Source organism: Cupressus sempervirens, chromosome 4, assembly GCF_028749045.1.
Source record: "Cupressus sempervirens isolate cs-2001-9-10 chromosome 4, ASM2874904v1, whole genome shotgun sequence".
Lineage (NCBI taxonomy): Eukaryota > Viridiplantae > Streptophyta > Pinopsida > Cupressales > Cupressaceae > Cupressus > Cupressus sempervirens.
The window spans coordinates 349,740,347-349,757,269 of record NC_143121.1 but is presented as its reverse complement, the minus strand read 5'-3'; positions in this window follow the sequence as shown (position 1 = coordinate 349,757,269).

Sequence of the window (16,923 nt, the reverse complement as noted above, 5' to 3'; positions counted from 1 at the left end):
TCAAACTATTTTCCAAGGGTTCGACCGTTACGTGTACAGACAACACTTGTAGCAAGACAATTTATGAGCATTTGAAGCGCAGTTTGAAGTTTTGACTAGAATTTTGGATTGTATAAGGAATTTTTTTTAATGGAGTAGGATCTTTTTCTGATGCCTTGAATTTTTCTATCATTTCTTTTGTTTTCAAATAAGCATTTGATAAGATTTATAAAATTATTTATTTCTAGTAATCTTGTTGTCCAGTTTTGTGTAACATGAGTGGAGTGGGCTATAGCTTGAGTCACCTTGGTCTAATCACCATGGATCTTGGAGACCAAGAAATAGCCTTTTTAAATAGTGTAAATACTATTTTTTGAGGTTTAGGAAGATGAAATTCTATTTTTACAAGTGAGCCCTAGGCAAGAAGACAAGCTTGCCAAGGTGCAAAGAGATGCTTGTAAAGAGTTTTTGTGATGAATAGATGATTGGAATGGGTCAATCTTGAGTTTGAAATGTAGGAATAGTGTATGAATGAAGAAAAATTCAAAAGAGGAGGCTAGGTATGGATTTTTATGCTTTTAGAAAAAGAAACACTAACATTGGCTTTAAAACCCTTAAAAGTAAGGTATTTTGAATCTGTACAATATGGACATTGCTGGAACCCTAGACCTACAAAACATTCATGAGTTTTTCATAGGTAAAAATAGTATATTATACACCAAGGGTACTTATTAAGGTTTTTTGTGAGTTTTATCTCTTTCCTTGTTTCTAGGATGGCTAATAGGGGCTCTTAGGGCTATAAGGCGTAACAAGTCAATTTCATGATTTGGGTGAGAGAAACTTGAAAGTATGGTGCAAAATGATGGGGAATGAGTCAAGAACCTTAGAAAGAAAGTTAATTTTTTTTTTGAAGCACTTTTTGTTCTTGGGGAAGTTTTGGCAATCTAGGCCAAAGAATTCACTTTCAGGTGAATTGGGAGAATGGCATTGAAGTTTGATTTGGTGGTTGAGTTTATTGGACAAAGGGGATTCTAGAGGGATCCTCTAAGCTATGATTAGGAAATAATACCTAGATGTATCCTTGGATGAGGTAGAAAGCTCTTATTTCAACAAGCTCCCCATCAAAGTGGTATTACAGCCATAAGATTAGGCTTGTGGTTGCATGATGTATTTTACTGAGTCAAGTGGATCTCATAAGATGGTGACCAATGTATAGTTGGAAAAGGAAGTAGATGAGAAAAAGAACCTCTTAGAAGAAAATATGAGGATTCTAGATGAGTCCACAGAGGAGATGAAAGACAAGTTGGAAGAGATAGACTTTGGTAAGTGTAAAGAGAAGGTGATTTTGGAGGATTAGATCTACTTGAACCAAATCCTACACTTGGTGAGAAGGAACCATTCCTAAAATCCCTCAAAGAATTTAGAGGGAAGAGTATAGATAATTTTTCTTTAATCCATGGTAAGATGGATGCAAAGGTAGTATTAAAAGGGCTAGAGAGCATTGAGAACTATTTTTAGTGTGAAGGGATGAGAGAGGCCCAAAGGCTAAGGTTTGCAAAGTCTAGGTTGAAAGGACAAGCTTTGACATGGTTGAAGTTTGTGCAAGAGGAAAGACAAAGTAAGGTGAAGAAGCCTATAGTTAATTAGAAAGAAATAGTTGAAAATATCAAAGAAACATATATAAAAGAGGATTATGAGATTCAAATCCATAAGCACAGGTAGAATCTAGGGAAAAAAGATCTTGATGTAGCTACCTATACTGAGGAGTTTTAGAAGTTAGCACTAAGGTCAAGGGTGCAAGAATTAGAGAGTATCAAGGTGGATAGGTAATTAAATGGCCTTAAATGGTCCATGCAAGATGAGTTGAGATTGTTTACCTTTACAACCCTTTAGAATTTTTTCAAATTGCTAGGAAGGTGCAAGAAAAATTGAGGAATAAATGAGACTCAAGTTCTAAGAATAGGGACAGAGGTAAAAACTTCATAGATTGCTCAAACGGAGGGTCTAGTGGCATGAGTACTGAGAAGAGAAACTATGGAGACTCTAAGTGGAATGAGCAGGCCAATGAAACTAGATAGAAGGGAGGCTCAATCAGAGGTAGAGGATTCAATAATGGTGGCAGGGGTAGGTACAAAAACAACAATTGAGGTTCACACTTTAGTAACATGAAGTGCTACAACCATGGCAAGTTAGGGAACCCTTCTTACAGAAGTCCATAAAAAGCATCATCTTCTTATGAGGAAAATAAAATTACATATGTCCAAGAATAGTACAATTAGAAGGTAGGAAAAGTGGACCTTATTGGAAAGAAAGGTGAAAACCTTGTGTTGAGGAGGGTATTGGTTAAGGAGATAGCTGAGGATGAGCCAAAGAAGAGGAGAGTATTTTTTAGAACCACATGCAAAATATTAAGAAAAGTATGCAAGGTGATCATAGAATCAAGGTCTACTAATATTTTTTTTGTCGGAGGAGGCAATACAGAAGCTTGGTTTGACCAAGATTCCACATGTGTGTCCTTACAAGGTGACTTGGTTGAATAAGGGTAAGAATATCCTAGTGAATGAACAAGTGTGGGAAGACATCACCATTGGAAAGTATCAAGACAAAATATTATGTGATGTGCTTCCCATGGATGCTTGTTACCTAATGTTGGGAAGACCTTTGTAGTATGATAGGGAGGCAATGCATCATGGGAAGGAGTAAAAATATCCTTCAAGAAGGATCGATTCAATTATAGGATCTAGTCTATAGTCGAAAAAGACAAGGTGGAGAAGTGGCCATAAGTCATCAAATTGAATTCATACTAGGAGCATCACTACAAAAAAAAGTTGCATACAAAATGACTCCAGAGCAGAACAAGGATATTGTAAGGCAAGTTCAAGAGTTGCTTGATTAGGGGCTTATTAGGAAGAGCATCAGCCCATGTGTCATACTAGTGGTCTTAGCACCCAAAAAGGAGGTAAGTAGAGAATGCACACTAATTCTAGGGAAATTAATAGAATCATGGTGCAATTAGATATAGATTTCCTATTCCTAGGATAGAAGACTCGATGGATTATCTAGGTAGAGATAGGCACTTCTCAAAAATTTATCTTAAAAGTGGATACCATTATATTATGATAAAAGAAGGGGATGAATGGAAGTCTCCATTTAAGACTACTAAGGGTCTCTATGACTGATTGGTAATGCCATTTGGCCTTGCCAATGCACCAAGTGCCCTCATGAGAGTCATGAATGAGGTTTTGAAGGACTATATAGGGGTGTTTGTTGTGTTATAACTAGATGACATTCTCATCTTCAACAAGACTAAGGAGGAACATATGAAACACCTAGAGTTGGTATTGAGAAGGCTCCAAGAGAAGAAGTTGAAAGTTAATTTGAAAAAAAGTGAGTTCATTAAAGAGGAAGTAGTGTATTTTGGGTTTTTTGTATCCCAAGGGAGTCTTAAAATGGTGAAGGACAAGGTAGAGACTTTTTTGAGTTGGCCTACACCTAAATCTGCTACTGAGGTCTGGAGTTTTCATAGATTGGCACAATTTTATAGGAATTTTGTAAGAAGGTTTGGTGAAATATGTGCACCTATGATGGATACAATCAAAAGGGAGATAAAAACCAAATTTATGTGGAAAAGGTCAGCCAATCAGTGTTTTCAGAGGATGAAGAAGTGGGTAAAAACCCATCCTATCTTGGTTCTACCTAGTTTTGAGAAACCATTTGTGGTGGAATGTGATGTTAGTAACATAGTAGATGGGATAGTTTTGAGCTAAGAGGGCAGACCAGTAGCATTTTTCATTGAGAGGCTTAATAAATCCAAGACAAGGTACTCTTCACATGATCTAGAGCTTTATGTTCTTGTTCAAGTCCTCAAGAAGTGGAGGCACTACTTGTTTCCTAAGGAGTTTTTTGTCTTCATAGACAACCAATCTTTGAGTTTTATTAACTCATAGGAGAAGCTAAGTCTAAGACATGCCAAGTGGATGGAGTTCTTGTAGTCCTATACTTTCACTATCAAGAATAAGAAGGGGGCAAACAATAGGGTGGTAGATTCTTTAAGCAGGAGGTTGGTGACAATGCAAGAAGTCAAGTTGTAGAGAACTTTCTTGGATGGTTTCAAAGATATGTATGAGGTGGAAACTAATTTCTTAGAGGTTTATAAGGAATGCACACTAATTGTTCTACTCATTTCCATAGTGATTTTTCTAAATATACCCTATAGAATGGACTATTGTTCAAAGGTCAATAGTTGTGCATCCCAAGGGGATCCATGAGGGAGGATCTCATACAAGAGAAGAACAATGGGAGCATGAGTGGGCACTTTGGTCTAACCAAGACCTTGAACCTTGTGGAAAGGTTCTATGACTACACTAAAATGCAGAGAGATGTTAGGAGGTATGTGGAGCAATGCATCATATGTCAAAAGGCATAGGTAACTTCATCAAATGCAAGGCTCTACCAAACTATTCCTATTAGGAGAGTGCATCAACATGGACTTTATAGTGGGCTTACTAAGGACTAGGACAAGGATGGATAATGTCTTTGTAGTAGTATATAGGTTCAACAAGATAAGCCACTTCATACCATGCAAGGCTACACATGATGTAATTAATGTTGCCATCCTATTCTTTAAGGAGGTGGTTAGGACACATGGCTTGCCAATGAGTATAGTAGCTAGCGGGGATGTTAAGCTTATGGGGAACTTTGGAAGACCCTATGGAAGAGGCTTGGAAAAAATCTACCATGTAGCTCTACCTACTATCCTCAACATGATGATCAGAAAAAGGTGATAAATAGGGTATTGGGAAACCTATTAAGGAAACTCTCCAAAGAATATGGAAAAGGTTGGAAGTAAGTTATTCCCCAAGCTAAATTTACATACAGTGATAGTGGGAATAGGACAATAGGGTTAATTCCTTTTCAAGTGGTGTATGGTACTCACCCAAGAGGCATAATGAATTTAAGGGACCTAGCTTCACATGACATGATTAGTGGCCAAGCTTATGGAATTTTGTAATCAATAAAGGAGGTACATGATCAAGTGAAGTAAACTATTATGAAAGCCAATTAGAAGTTGAAGGAGAAGAAGGATGAAAGGGGAGAGAGTTGCAGTTTAAAGTAGGAGAATCGGTAATAGTGTATCTCAACAAGGCTAGGTTACAAAAGGGAATCCCTAGCAAGTTGTAGATGAGGAATATTGGACTATGAAAGATCCTTGAGAAGTATGGACCCAATGCCTATGAGGAAGATCTACCAAAGGACATGCCTCTTTCTTCAATTTTAAATGTCAAAGACCTCTTACCATACAAAGGTCCTAGATGGATCACATAGACTATTAGGAAGAGTTAAAAAATGATGTAGTAGACCTAAATGTACCTAAAAAGAAGCAACCATAGTTTGAGAAGATATTGGACTCTAGGGTGAAGAAGAGAATAAGAAACAAGATCTACAAGGAGGATTTGGTGAAATGGATGGATTTTCCTAAGGCTAAGGAAACTATGATTTCTAAGCATTAATTTAAGAAGCTAAGCATCGACAAGAAGTTGTTATATTTAGCAATACCTTAAACTTCTTAATGTAGGGGGAGAATGGTGTAGGAGCACCTAGGGTAATGTCAAACTCTAAGTCTAATTTTTGGTTTCTAGATGGTCTAACTGACCATTGGGATAATAAGGACTAGTCATAAAGTCCCGTCATGTTTTTAGGAGGTTTGAGTAGATAGGTTTTGGTTTAGGAGTCTAATTTGGTCAATTACATCCTTATAAGAGGAAATTGCAAAATTTATATAAGAGGTAAAATGAGGTGAAATTCCATGAAAAGGGGCAAAGATGTGTGTAAATATGGACCTTGGATGCTCTAAGGTCATCATAGTAGGTTTAATAACATTCTTTTCAAGTTTGAATAGTCTAGGAGCAAAATTGCAAAAGCTGTCAAAAAGTTGCATTGAGAACTTTGAAATTTTGCAAAATTGCTTGGAAACTTTTTAGGTAGTTTTTGAAAATACAAAAAATTGGGTAGTTATTATTCAAACTATAGTCTAGTATGAATTATTAAGTATATTTAATACTTTTCCAAGTCAATTCCATAGGTTGGATTGTTGGGTCTACGGACAACACCTATAGGAGGACCATTTGTGACCATTTGAAGCGTAGTTTGAAGCTTTGGATAGAATTTTGGATTGAATAAAGAAATATTTTTAATGGAATAGGATCTTTTTTTTATGCCTTGAATCTATGTGCCATTTTTTTTCAACTAACCATTTGATAGGGTTTAGAAAATTATTTGTTTTCATTAATCCTATTGTCTAGTTTTGTCTAACAAGAATGGAATGGGCTATACCTTGAGTGTCCCTAGTCTAAGAACCATATCTCTTGAAAAAAAAGAAATAGACTTTATAAATAGTTGGTTTTTGGAGGTTGTGGAAGGCCAAATTCTATTTTTACAAGCAAGCAAATAAGCTTGGTAAGGTGCAAGGAGATGCTTGTAAAGAGTTTTGCGATGAATAGATGATTGGCACATGTCAATCTTGAGTTTCAAATGTAGAAGTAGTGTATGAATGAATAAAAAATCTAAGGATGAGTTTGAGTATTGAGTTTTGTGCTTGTGGAGGAAGAAACACTAACATTTCCTTTAAAACCCTTAAAAGTAGGGTATTCTGAATCTGTATAGTATGGACATTGTTGGAATCCTAGGCCTACAAAATTTTTAAGGGTTGGTCATAGGAAACAAAATTATAGCATACACCAAGGGGTCTTATTATGGGCTTTTGTCATTTTTAGCTCTTTCCTTGTTTCTAGGAGGCCTAATAGGGGCTCTTAGGGCTACAAGGTCTAACTAGTCAATTTGGTGGTTTGAGTGAGAAAAGCTTGGAAGAATGCTACAAAATGATGGGGAATAAATTGAGAACCCTAGTAGGAAGGTTCAATTTTTTTTTTGAAGAACTTGGTGTTGTTGGGAAATTTTTAGAAATCAAGGCCAAAGAATGCATTTTTAGGTGAATTGGGAGAATGGAATTGAAGGTTAAATTAGTGGGTGAGTTTCTTAGACAAAGGGGGTTGTAGAGGAAGCCTTTAAGCAAGGGTTTGGAGAGAAGACCCTATAGTAGACTAGGAGTATCTTGGGAAGAGCTAAAAATCTCTTACTTGAAGAAGCTCCCCATCATCTATCCCTTAAATCTCATCCCATACTCTATTTTGGTACTTCTTCAAACTATTGTTCTTAATGGACTATTAACCCTTTACTTGGCATACAATTAGCTTGGCATCACCTTGAGCTCTTAATATTTTTATCCCATTTTCTTTTCTAGAAAATATTCTAAGTATTAAAGATTCATATTAAGCTATGTTGTTTTTATTCTTAAACTATAGTTTTAATGTCATGGTTTGGGTCCACCTTTTCGTAGTATCAATATTATTCTTGCACTCAAGCTAGATAAGGAGCAACTTCCATCAAATTCTAGGGTCCAAATTTGTTGTGTTTCTTTCTCAGTAGAGGTTTTGCTTTCTTCTTCTTCATCTTTTTATTTATCTACACTATTGTGAGTGAATAACATCTAGTTTCAAAATTCTAACCCTTGATATAGGATTTGGTTTTTGGGATCATCAGATTTCAAAACTATGAACTTCACTTTCTCTTCTATCTGTAATTTAATTTTCTTACCACCCACAGGGATTAAGGCTTTAGAGAAATCCAATTTCACTTCTTTGTCGAGAACTCTGCCAAAGCTTCTACTTAGTAACAATCTATAATTGGTAGGAGTATCAATGAACAAAATAATTAACAATAATTACTTCTTTGGTTTTGGAGGCTAGGACTACTTGAGCATCCTTGATTGTTAGTAATTAATGTTCATAATAAAATTGAGATCGGGGGTGTGAATTAGTTATATGATTATTAAACTCAATATCAAATTCAATCCAACTTAGTCATGTGAGAAATATAATTAGTAATCATGAAAAAAAAATACACAGTGACACCAGATATGTTGACTACGGAAACCCATGATAAGAGGGAAAACCCCAGTGGGAATGAAACTCACAAGATGATTTACCAATATTTAATGTTCCTTGTGAAAGGATAGACCCTATTAGAAATTTGATTAAACATATTTAGTACATAAGAGTCCCTATTATGAGACTATGAATCTTTGTTAGGAGATTCCAACCCTGTTAAAAGTTGTGGGAGGTAGTTGAACCCACTATCCAAACAACTTTAGGATTAGATTAATAAACCCATTATTCAATTGACCTCAGTACTATTCCTTTCAAAATAATAGACGTGAAACAAGTTTCTACTTCTTTTTTCTAGTACATTATACTTGTTCTCCTTTAGACCATGCAATCAGATCTAGAACTTTGTACTCAATAATAATAACCCTTAAGGTCACTTACACACATAGGTAAATCACTTTTATTTTGTAGAACTCTTCTTCTTAATAGTTCACAAGCCTCATATCCTGTCTATCTCTTAAACATAGAAAACATCTTTCCTTTGTACCATGCTTAATAATAAATCCTTGAGTAAGATTCCCACTTAATTTATAATAGGTCAATTAAGTGAATACACATTTAATTAATTTTTTCAGCTCACAATTATAAATAGACTTTTACTCATGTGACTTTCATACATGCATACTCTCTAATGTCATCAGTAACTAGTATGTTGTCTCTAGCTAACTACACAACTTCTCATTTCATTTGTGATGAACTATAGTGATCACATAATGGGAACTAGTTTCCCAATTCTCTATTTCCATATGGTTCTCTATAGATCAATAATATCTTTTACAAACTATCAGTTCAGGTTCCATGTGCTTACCCTTGTAATAAAGACATAGCTTAAAATGGATTGGAAATTTTGCATTAGTAGATAATTAAGATATTGTTGTTAATACAAAGATCATAGTCTGTTCCTCTATCAGTCTTTACAAACTTACTATTATGTTGTCATCAATGACAAAAAGAGTCATGAATACATCATATCAATATTCTGCAATGCTTCCCCATAGTGATAGCATCAGCATTCATTCTAACAATCTCCCCCTTTGGCATTGATGGCAACATAGATGAAAAAATCTAATTTCCAAGAATATCAAATCTACATCTTCTTCATCAATTAAATCTTGCTTCATGTTCCTCAAAAAAACATCATACATCATGTTCGCATTTCTTCCCCATTATACTACATGGAATTTTCTTCATGTCACTCTCTTCCCCATTGACATCAATGTCAAAGGTAATACACAAATGGTTTAATTGCTCAAAGACACAATAATCTACTAGCGGAACCACAAGTTGGTCTTTTACTTTACAACTTTTGTATATAAATTCATAATTTCTCAAGTGTCCAAAAATACTGCTACATACAAATTACCAATTACCAAGACTACTTTTCTAACTCTATTCATCATAGATACCCCCCATTGAGGAAGCATCAACATATAGTCTAGCCTAAGAATGGTGCTCAGTTCCCTGGACTGATGCACTTTTGCATCTTCTACTCTAAAGTAGGCAAGGGCATAACCCCAAGCATACCTCTTAAGTAGTTAGATGTGTCCTTTGGTAAGGCCTTTGTAAAAATGTCTTCAATCGATTCCTTAGTGTTAACATACTCTAGTCTGATTTCTTTCTCTGCAACTTTCTCTCTCAATACATGATACTTTATAGATATGTGCTTAGTCTTAGAATGCAAAACAAGATTCTTAGACATTCTTACTATACTTGTATTATCAAATTAATTGATAATAGGTTCTTTGATTGTAATTCCAATGTCTTTAATCATCTACTTCATCCATATAACTTGATTATAGATGTTTTTTGCTATAACATAATCTGCCTCTACAGTCATATGTCAAGTGCAATCTTGTTTCTTGCTGAGCTAAGAAACTAGTCTTCCACCAAGAAAGATTGATCCTCCACTACTTTTTCTATCATCCTTGATTGCTTCATCTATGTTCTTTGGCTCTACTTGAGATATTAGACATAGTTCTTCATTGATTCTACTTCTTCTCATTACTCTTTTTTCTTTACTTCCTATTATCTGATCAGCAAGATGATTTCTCATCATATTTTAATTTGGGTTAGGAGTTGTTGCTTCAACTCTTATTTTAGGTACTATGCTTTGTTCTCACCTTATTTCTTTAGTTTTCACATTATTCAACAAGTCATTGTTAGTCTTGAGAAATAATTCATCACATTTATTGGTCATCCCCAAATAATCATTATCTTCATCAGAGTTATAATCCATAATATTTTCTTTGCTACCAAACTTTTCATCTATTCTCACATTTGTGCACTCTACTAAATTTTTCATTCTATAGTTTAAACATTTGTAGGTTTTACTTTTTAATGAATAGACAAGAAACATACATTCATCACTCCTTGTATCAAACTTACTGATATCATCATCTCTTTTCATGTAACATTTTCTATCAAATATTCTAAAATATTTGACTAATTGTGAGTATCCAAACCATAATTCATAAGGTGTTTTTTAATACCTTTTTTGATTTGTACTCTATTTAGAGTATATACTATTATATTGACTACTTCCCTCCAAAATGTCTTTGGTACATCATTCTCAAATTGCATAGCTCTTTCTATTTTTCTTCTTTCAAAAATCCCATTAAGCTCAGCCGAATGAGGTGAGGATAACTATCTCTTGACTCCATGCTCTTCACAATAGATATTGAATTCTCTAGAAGTGAATTACCCTCCTCTATCAAATCCTAAGCTCTTGATTTTAACTCCAAATTCATTCTCTACTTTGTTCTTGAATATCTTGAATTTCTCAAATACTTCTAATTTTTCTTTAAAAAAAAGCTACCTACATCATTCTAGTAAAATCATCAACAAAAATTGTAAAATACTTTTCTCCATAGAATCCTCTTGTTCTTGAAGGACCACTTAAACATGTATGGACCAATTCCAACTCCTTTGTAGTACTAAACTTCTTGCTGAGAAATGAAACTTTCTTCTGCTTAGCCAAGATACATTCCTTACAAATAATGTTAGTAGGCTTAGTGATCTTAGGTAAATCTCTCAAGACAAGTGTATTACTAGCTTTCACGTTGTTATCAAAGTTTATGTGAAAATTTCTTTTGTGCCGTAACCAACTGTTGTAATTTTCAGCTACTAAACATGTTATTTCAATGGTGTTCAATTGAAATACATTACCTCTATTTCTTATGCTAGTACCAAGAAATTTTCCTTGTCCTTAATAATACATTTGTCATTACGAAACTATAATTGGTAACCATTGTCGATAAGTTGTCCAACACTTAACAAGTTATGTTTCAGTCTATCAAAAAAATAAACATCATCAATATTTATTGTACCATCAAGTGTGATAGACCCAATTCTTGTAATGTGACAAGCTACATTGTTTCCTACTTTCATAATCCCTCTATCATGACTTCTGAATTTGAAAAAAATTCTCATATCACCAATTATGTGATGTAAACAACCACTACCAATGATCCAATCTTTCCTTTCAACTTGTGAAATCAGAAAACTTTCTTCTCTAATCTCTTTGTTAAGATCATCCTCCTTTATAGCTACAAATCCCAATTCATCTTTCCTTTGGCTTTGATTTGATTCTTCTTCTTCTTCTTCTTCTTCATTAGCATATAAGCAATTTTTATGTCTTCTAGGTTTGAATCTTCCCTTATACTTCCTTTCTCTTTTAGGACACTTAGATGCATAATGACCATATTCATTACATGTCCAACACTTCAAGATATTCTTGCCATCTTTTTCTCTTTCCATAAGAAGAGCCTCTCCATCTTTGATCTTTTCCTCAATGTTCTTGCTTCTTCTAGCAATGTCTCATTGCGCTCTTGTATTCTTTGTTAGACCAGGTTTAACATTTAAAGCACTAAATGATGTCTCAACTTTTGTCAATTCTCTAGATTGTTTTAGATTGAATTTTGTAGCTTCTAATCTACCAAGCAATGTTTCTTTTGTAAAAATTTTAGTACAGGGTATCATCAACTAAATCATCTATATTATTATCTCGAAAGGTGGTGTTAGAATTTTTAAGATCCTCAATATTACTTCATCATTTTATTTGGTTCCACCATGAGATTTGATTCCGGCAACAATCTTAGATATTCAACCAATATAGCTTCTTAAAAATTCATCTCCATCATTCTAGCATCTTGAAATGCACAATGCAAATTTTGTAACCTAAATCTTTTTGCATGTATATCACCCTCAAAATTAGCTTCTAAAGTTTTCCAAATTTCATGAGATGATTTGAATAGTTTTACCTAATTGTACTCACTTTTAGGTATTGTTAACAATATTGCTTCTCTTGCTCTTATGTTGCACATAAATACTTCTCTCTACTCCTTGGTACAACTTTAAAGATCATCTTCTTCTACAATATCCTTAGATACCTTGGTTACAAGCCAATTTCCTAGACCCATACACAAAAGATGAGTCTTCATCTTATCCTTCTAGCTATCAAAATTGGTGTGATCAAATTTTGGACTTTCCTTTCTGAACATATTCGCTATGGATCTACTTAGGTTTTTAAACCCTTCCTTCAAGGACTAGATCTCTAATACCAATTGCTAGTAATTAATGTTCACAATATATATGAGAGGGGGGTGAATCAGTTATAGGATTATTAAACTTAATATCAACTTTAATCCAACTTAATCATGTGACCAATGTAATCAAAAATCATGAAAAATAGATATACACAGTGATACTAGCTACGTTGACTAGGGAAACCCTTGATCAAAGGTAAAACCCGACTAGGAATGAAATGCACAAGATGATGTACTAATATAAATGTCCTTTGTGAAAGGCTAGACCATGTTAGGAGTTTGATTAAACATATTCAGTACATAAGAGTCCTTGTTAGGAGACTTTGAATCCCTATTAGGAGATTCCAACCCTGTTAGGAGTTGTGCCAACCTTGTTAGGAGTTTTGGAAGGTAGCTAAACCCACTATCCAAATAGCTTCAGGATCATATTAATTAACACACTATCTAAGTGACCTCAGTACTCTTCCTTTCAAAATAATAGATGTCAAACAAGCTTTTACTTCTTCCTCTATCCCGTATGTCAAACTTGCTCTCCTTCTGAGTATGCAGTTAGATTTGGAACTCTATATCAATAATAATAAACCTTAAGGTCACTTACATGCATAGGTAAATCACTCTGCATCTATAGCCCTCTACTACTAAATAGTTCACAAGCCTCATATCCTCTCTATCTCTTGAACGCAAAAAACATCTTTCCTTTATACCATGCCCAATAATAAATTCTTGAGTTGGCTTCCCACTTAATTATAATACATCAATTAAATGAATACACATTTAATTAATATTATCTGCTCATAGTTATAAAAATACTTTTACTCATGTGACTTCAATAAATGCACACTCTCTAACATCATTACCAGCAAGTATGTTATCTCTAACTAACTACGCAACTTCTCATTTCATTTCTAATAAACTATAGTGATCACACAATAGGAACTGCTTTCCCAATTCTCTGTTTCCATATAGTTCTCTGTAGATCAATAATATCTTCTGCATACTGTCAATTTAGGTTCTATGGACATACCCTTTTAATAAAGACATATTGTAGTATATGTTGGAAACTACACATTAATAAATAAGTAATATATTGTTCTTAATAATAAGATCATATTCAATTACTATGTTAGCCTTTACAAACTTACTACTATGTTATCATCAATGACAAACACAGTCATCAATACATCATATCAATATTATGCAATGCTCCCCCATAATAATCGCATCAACATTCATGCTAACAAATCTACCCTAACAATGGAACTTTCGTAGCATCCATTGAGTAAAAACTACGATGAAATTTTATAAGAGTGAGTCCTAAGGCTTTAGCTAGAGGGGAAGGCATCACATTATTAGAAGCACCTAAATCAGCTGTACAATTTCTCATCTTACAACCATTTTTATCTAAGGATACATAAAACGGATCAAGTTTCTGACTTTGGGAGGTGGCCAAAATAGAAAACTCTCATTATTCAAAAAGGTTGGATGTCATTGACTCTTCCTCTACCATAGAAGTAACATTGTGATTTAAATTTCCACTATCACCCCTACAATGATCTATGAACCATTTTAACTCAAGAGGGTTATATTTCAAGTAATACATAGGGAAATTTTGAGTTTTGAAATCCTTGCTGAATTGAATGAAATGGAAACAATTTTGGTCCTGATCAAAATGGAGAATTCTTACCCCCTAGTTGACATCTTTAGAACTTGAAGTAGACACATCATTACCCCGGATAGGAGGGTTAGGAATCAAGGTCTTGTTTTTTTGACTTTGAGTTAGCACAACATATGAGGTCCCATCTATGGTATCATAGCATTCTTCTAGTTTCTTTGAGTCAGATTCATACTCAAAATCTAAATTTCTAGAGTCTGCATTCGAGCACAAACCCATCTCAGCACTAGGTACTATAGTGTTCAACTCATTAGTAGATTATAACAGCATTATATGAGCTATCTAAGGGAATATTTCACCATCATGATATGTTGTTAGGTGAAAGACACACACATGTTCTCTTTTTAGTGGGGACTTCTATGGAAAGCCTTTGTTGCCAACGAGGTAGCTACCAAGTTCTTCCAAAAACATTTCTTTCACCATTGTTTCCCCCAGGATGATCTTGTAATTTTCATTGGTATGGATTGTTAAATCTAGGAAGTTTTAGTTTTATGGAAACAAGTTCATTCGACAATTTTTGTATCATTTCATCTAAGGAAGTAGTACCACTAGTACTTACCCTAGTTTGTATCTCATGTTTCCACTTACTTGCCAAGACCATATCATCTTCCAACTCTACAACCCTTCTCTATTCATCTTCAAAAATAGTAGGATGAGCCCTCCTTAGATCATAATTAATGTCAAGTGGAATAGCACTTATAAAGAATGTCTTTATGTTACCAACAATGGTTTTATCAGTCAGAGGGATCCTACTAGAACTTTTACTAAAGAGAGGGACAAAATCACTTGTGCTTATGGATGCCTACTTCTTGATAGAATTTAGATTTCATAAAAATGTGTGTTCTTCCTCAATTGTTTTGAATCTCACTTTGAATGCCAAACTCATTGTCACCCAACTTGTAATTATGGAGTCACCTAAATGATAGAACCAATCAGACAGAAGCTTGACCAGAGTTTTAACAAATAATCTGACAGTCACATCTTCATGTCCAACTCCCAGAATATGAGTTTCTGCAAAGAAATTCTCGATATTTTCATTCTTGAAATTTTCCCATCTCCTTAAAATTTGGGAAAATTCTTCCTAGAACCTGAAGGAAGTGGCTGATATGGAATAAGTTTTAAGAGAATAGTCATAGAGGCCCATGGAGCTACCATAGTTTTTTGTGCAAAGTATTGTGAAAAATTAGTAATATGAGGAGCAACTACTTCAATTAGAGGGTCAATTCTTGACAAGTGGTAGATAATGAAGTTTATGCCTTGGGAGGTGAAGGTGGTCTTCTTCTCTTACTATTACTTCTTTGAAAATGTACTTCTAGTATGAGGAGGCCAAGTTATATAAGTCTTTGAAATACATGATATTTCCCACCTTGATCTTTGGTACTCCTAAGAAATCTTCTTTGGTTTAGAGCTTCAAATTAATTCTATTATCAAGCTTCATGTTCTTCTCTTCTCTACTCTCTTCAAAGTTCTCTCATATAGAGTGCTCTTTCTCATGCCTCAACTCTAGATTCTTCTTATTCAAGCACTTGACTAGCATTCCTATATTGCTCAATATTTTTTCTACATCTCTAGAAGAACATGTTTAGGGAAGAAATGATATCTTCATAGTCATCTTCAAATCCAATGCTAGGTTTGTGTACATGGAACACATTCTCATGAGGTAGGACCATATTTCCTCATGTTAAACCCTTTTCTGGTCTAGCAACTATTCAAATCCCCAAAATAGTCACCAAAAATATGTTGGTAACAGATTGTCCTTCTTCTATAAACTCTCAAATGCCCAAATTTGCAAGAGATGATCATCTACCAACAATTGGATAATCCATTATCGGGTTGTTAGATTTCCTTTTAATTGAAAGGTAAAACTCCCTTATGAATGTTATTTAATTTAACTTGTTTACTTCTTAAACTAATTGGGCATGTTCTTGACCTGAGAACAAAAAAGGAAAACCAAGTCATTCCTAGATAGAACTAACTTAGGGAGTGAGTTTTAAAATACTAGACCTAGTTAATCCCATAAATCCACACATATTATGACACCTCAACATTGATAATATAATAAAGTATAAGATGCAAATTGAAATGAAGAAATTTAACATGTAATGAATCTAACATTACATAACACACAAAAATATCTCCCCCAACTTCAAGAAATACTCTGATTGCTTTTAGTTTTTGTATTAAATAAAGAAACACAACTATGGTCTGTCATTGTTCTTAATCTTACTTCAGAGTGGTATTCTAAAATTACACACATAATGGCATAGTAAATTATTGGAATAAAATTCATTCAATCTTGTCTCTACAACACGAAGTACTTCACACCAAAAATTAGTCAACCTTTCTATTTACTTAGAAAATTACATATATAGACTCCCTCTTAGAGTTCTTGGCCTATTATAGATTCATCAGTTAAATTAATAGTGCACTTGAATAGCTCAAAAATCCAACAATCATTGGTCACAATTCAATACATCAAAGAAAGAAAGCAGAAATGGTTACAAACCCTCAAAATGGTTCATATTCCTCTTTGATCTATAAGAGTCACCTAGGTGCCAAATCCATATAAATTTTTTCTCAATGGTCACAATAGATTTAAACCTCCACCATTGGTCTTAAATAAATGATCATGATTAAAACCTAGTAATCTCTTTATTTTCATTGTCACTTCTTCACAACTATCATTCATATGATACTTTTAACTTGGGTGATGATGCAATGACTA